The following is a 5,851-nucleotide window of genomic DNA, read 5'->3' on the forward strand; positions in this document are numbered from 1 at the left end:
AAAAAACCTCTAAAGTTTATTTAGTTTGTTTTATTCTTTAAACTTATAGTTTATACTTAAAGCTTTCATACAATTGAATAGAGCATACAACACATATAAAAGTTACAGGCTAGTTTGAATTTTATAAAGGTTTTTTTCAAAAATCAGGCTGGCTCATTATATTCTGGGGTTCTTTTGTAAATCTAATTAGCTATTTTTTTAAATAGATTTATAGTTACTTAAATTTATTAGTTTTAAAATTTTAAAACGTTGTTCTTGAAAATTATCTTTATTATCTACCTAACTAAAAAAAACTGTTTATTTTCGAGCTTTAATTTGTTTTTTTTTTTCAATTTCTTTCATTAATTAGGATGACTAGAGTAATTAGATGTAATTCGGGATAGATTTTTTTTACTCTTAGCAAAGATTTTTGCTCTAAAATATTGAAAACCTTTTAGATACCAATTTAAGGTATCAGTATGATTCAGAGTTGTCACACACTCAGCCTAGTTAGACTTTTCTCAAAAATACAGTCTTACTAGGCTTTTTTTTTCTCGAAAAGTAGCCTAGTTTTGGAACTTCTTTTAAATTTCTTAATACATTAGGTAAATTCTTTTTTGAACAGTATGATTTTTTTTATGATATTATTTTTTTTAATCATAATGTTACTTTAACTACACTAGTACATACTTTTTAGCCTTTGCTTTCTCTTTTTTATTTTAAACTTAAGCTAACCCGCAATAGTTTGTTGTAATTCATGCAGAGTCACACACACTTAGAACAACTCAGGACAGTACAAATCCTTTAAAATTCTCAAGATAGTTTGAAAAATTTTTGAACCTTATTTCAATGCTTTTTTTTTTATCGAATGTAATTTATTTGTTTTAGTTACAATTTTATGTTTTTTTTCTTTAGTTTTAATTTTGTTGAATAACTTAATTTTCTTATTTTGAAATTCAATTATTTCAAATGTTTTTTTATGAGTTTTATATAAATAATTAAAAATTTAAAGCTCAGGATATTTTTTGACTCAAAGAGTAACAACCCTGCTTATACTTGTTACTCAGGCTGGTTTTGTTTTAGTTTTAAAAAAAGCAAACTTGACAATTATTATTGAACTGCCAACTAGAGATCTAAGTTCTTTTATTTCTGAAATATATAAAGGCAGCAATTTCAATAATTTTATTTTAATATTTATAGTAGGTGATTTAAAAGATGATATAACTTCATTTAACAAAAACTTTTAAAAAAGATAAAAAGTTTGTTTTGTGTTTTATTAATATATAATTTTTCATTAACAATTAAAAATCTAGTGTTGGTGAAACATTAAGTTATTTCTTTCTGTTTTAATTAGACTAGGGGTGAGCAACGTACAGCCCGCGGACCAGGATCCGGCCCACAGGGTGAAAATGACCGGCCCCCGACCGTTTTTTAAACTCAAATGGGATCCGGCACGCTAATAAAAATGATCGGCCCGCTAGCGAATCCACAGGCCCGCAAAGGGTTAATATTACAACTTTGTTATAAAACTTTGTATCATATTATTACTAAGCAAGACTGTTTGAATTTGACTTCAAAAATATGCTTAAAAGTTATTTAATAAGTTAATGTGTACTAATAAATACACCATTTTGTCCTAATACTTTGTTGTTGTTCTAACTTAAATAGAGTATCTTTTTGTAAAATTACCACGAGCAAAATGTTTTTTTAAGTACGATATTTTACATACGTACCTTTGTCAACTACAATGTCAATTCTATTTATAGACATTATTAAAACTTCTGAAATATCTTAATCTACATCTTATATTGTTAGGTTTGAGATTTTTTATTAATTTGAAGGATTTAAAAAAGTGATCAACTGTATCGATAAATTTAGATTGCGGCGGGATCCGCAACTTTTATTTATATTAGATTCCGACGGGATCCGTATCTCGACTTAAAGTTAGTTTCCAGTCGGATTCAGATCTAAATAGTCATTTTTCGGCTGGATCCAGCTACTGGATGCGGTAAATCACTAATTCAAAGTGCTCCGGCCCGCAAAAAACTAAATTTTTCCTGATCCGGCCTGTTGATAGAAAAACGTTGCCAATCTTAAACTAGACTCAATTAAAATTTTAATTTAACGTTTTAAATGTTTTAAAATATATTACAGTTCCTCAGCTGTTTCACATTACTTAAGCTTTAAAAAAACTGTTAATTGATATATTTTTCAGTGTTTTTATTAGGTAATTACAAAAAATGTAGTTAAAGGTATTTTGATATTCTAATAAAGACTTAAACAAATGTGTTATTTTTAATGTTCATGTTAGTTCAGATTTTTTTTTACTGAACTTAAGGTTTTTTTTGAGTTTTAGTTAACATCCCCTTTTGCCTTAAAATAAATGTTTCAAATAATCTGATTATTATAACTATGATTTTTCAGGTAACTAAAAATGTTGCCACAAATTTATAATAATCCTGGACACTTTGTAACTTTTCAAAATCTCAGTATGACACAGGTTGACTCAAGAATTTTTTTCTAAACTCCGCTGGCTCAAATAGTTTTATATCTCAATATAGTTTTGAGATTTCAGGTCAGTTTTTCTCTACCTTTTAATTGAGATATAGTTGATTAAAATTCAATTGTTTATTACTTTTTGATAATTTTTGTTGAAAATTTTGATATTTCTTGCCTTTGGAAAGTTTTAAATTAAAAAAATAAATAGATCCCTGATTGACTACAGGTCAATTGAAAGTCGTTCAAGACAGTTTCTAATCAATCAGAACAGTTTTGACTAATATGATTACAACCCTGTCAAACTTTATTAACAATTTTTACTTTAAATGTTTAACTTAATAATAATAAAAAATTGTTTGGTGCACAAATTGATTTATATTTATTTCAAATTATTAGTAGTCATTTCAACATTTTTTTTGTATATTACATTCTTTAATTACTAGATCTCTCAGTTTACTTTTACAGTACCAATTATAAAAGTCAGCATAATTATTAATATTGATTAAACTAGACTAGAAAGCAATAATAAAACTTAGTTGTTTGAAAAACAGAGTTTTTACTCAAACTACTTAGGATAACTTTAATGCTATTTCAAAAGTTTAGAGACTTAAGCACAGGAATTTTTTTTGAAAAACTTATGCTGACACATATTTGATCGAATATTATTGGAAAACTTAGACTAGGTTGATATTTTTCTGAATATTAGACTATTTTTTCAATTGATTATTTGTTGAGTTAATTGATTTTAGATTAATTTAACCTTTGTTAAATTCTTATTAAGTTTTTGGCCAGCATGTTTATATTTTTCTAGTCCAAACTAACTTTAAGATTTACGAACTGGTTTTTGGTCAATCAGGATTGATTTTTCACTTAAAAGAGTGACAAACTCTAAACTAAATTACTAAGCCAAGTTAAAATCTTTAAGACAGTACATACTTATTTTTAACAAACTTCATAGGAAATTATAGTTAAATTTTCAGTTTTTAATTTTTTACCAGAAAGAAGTGACAATCAATTAAAACCCTGAACTTATTTTGAAATGCAAAAATTCAGTCTATGAAAGAAAAATTTCAGCATTAAATGTACGGAGATAAAAAGATATACATTATTTTGAATTTAGCTGTTTTTAAATGTGTTTTTTTTTTTTGTTTTCATTTTTCTATTTTTTTAATATCATTTGTAATAAGATAATATTCACAAAGTAAAAGATAAACAATTAGTTTAAGTATGTATTTTGTATTAAAATTTTTTTTTAGAATACTGTACTGGGGATTTTGTAGTGATTGCGAATATGTGTTCAATTAATAACTATGTAATACAAAGCCATGTAACTAAAATATCATTGTGAAAATAAGGTAAACCATAAAAAAGGTTCTTTAGAACTAAGATGAAATACTAAATTTCAGCTTGTGTTATCAAAAGGTTTTCATGTAAATGTAAACTTAGTAATGATAAATTAGCAACGCTAGGGGGTTCCATGAAAACATATCTCATTAACAAAAAGCTTCAAATATATCTTATTAAAATGAAATATACTAATAAAAGTGTTTACGTAGTCCTACCACTAGCGGCACTTTTTAAAATAATATCTTGGGGACCCAATTTATGTTTTGCAGTTTTGTGTACACAGGTTCTGATTAGCTTGAAGATCACTGGCTTAATGTATATATCACTAGCTCAGTACATTTTAAATATTTGTTCTGATTAAATTTTTATAGTAAAATAATAAGAACAAAAGTTATTTAAAACTTATTTGCACAATAAAATACATTCTATGCATACTAGTATTACAACCATCTTGCAGAGAATTAATGTGAATAAAGAACTTGACTACAGTGATTGTTCAAATGATATTTTGAGCTTCTTTGATAAAGTTGTTGAGTATGAAGCATATAAAAGGATGACCATGGTAAAAAACATTAAGATGTTAGATAAAGAAAATACCCGTCTAAAGGAAACTTACAAAACCAACCGTAAAGGCTACAGCTTGTGTAAGGTGTTCTTGAGAGGTTTCCAGAAAGAAATTAAAAACTTGAATAAAAAAATCAGTAAGTTAAACTTAACAAAGTGCCGGTTGAAAAGGAAAAGAAAATTGCTAAATGCTAAAGAAGAAACTATTGTAGAGCAAAAGTTAGAAGTTAAAGAAAATGAAATCGATTTAGATACTTGTGAAGATGCTATCAACAATATTGAAGCAGTAATTAGTAAAGGTTTGTTTATATGCTATTGATTAAATAACTTAATTATATATGTTGAACTTATAGTTTTAAGTATAACCAGGATCCATATGGATCATCAATTTATAATAAGGTCCAGATAAATAAGTTTGAAATTATTAAAGTTTAAAACTCTATGTTGTGAGATATTATCATTAAATCAAATGCAAAACAACCTCTGATAATACATAGATCAAAGAAAACTATTAATCACTTTAAGTTTACAGTTTTAGATACTTTTACAAATAAAATTGACAATCTTCTCATAATTTTTAAAGATTTAAAAAACTAGTTACAATTTTTTTTTTTTTTTTTGCATGACCCTAAATGTATAATTAATATATATTTATTTATATATTATATACCTTATTATTGTCACTGATTATTAAAATATGTTTATACAGTCGTTTTGCATGAAATATAAATATTTAGTTTCTCTTATAAATTTTTATGTTTTTTTCTATTCTTAAGACTACTAACTTAAACATCCTTTGTTTAACACTCTGTAACAAATTTTATTAAGTTGTAAACTAATTAATCATATTACTTGTTTAATTTGTTAATAAATTAAAAAATTATATTTATAAGACATGTACTAGGATTTCATTTTATAGGTGCACTACTTATTTAGTTCTGACAATTAGTAATTTGACAATTTTTGTTGTAAAAACTAATTAAAATTTTTCAAAATTTAGTAATTGTTTTTTTCAATACTTTTGTTAAATTATTTATTATTGTATTTTTTAAAACTAAAAAAAAAGAAATTAATATGTAATTTTGAATTTTTTTTTTAATTTCCTCATTTTTTTACTACTATAATCTTTTTAATTATGCCTACATCCGAATATTGTTTGATTTCATACTTTTTGAGATGTTCGCCTTGTTTTTAATTATAAGTTTAGATTTTAAACGCATATTTAACCGAAAATAGCATAAGATACTTTAAATTACCTTAATTGTTTTCAACGAGTTGAAATTTATTTAAACGACACCTGGAAACTATCGATTCTTAATTTAAAATATACAAAGCTTATTTTTGTTAGCGAGTCTTAAAGTTCAGTAATTATTGATTAGAAATCGTTAAAAAAAATTTAAGTATTAGTTTTGTCGAGTAGAAATAGATCTCAGTATAATTATTTTAAATTAATTTTGTTATG

This window comes from Thalia democratica, chromosome 5 (assembly GCF_965202585.1).
Source record: "Thalia democratica chromosome 5, ktThaDemo2.hap1.1, whole genome shotgun sequence".
Classification (NCBI taxonomy): Eukaryota; Metazoa; Chordata; class Thaliacea; order Salpida; family Salpidae; genus Thalia; species Thalia democratica.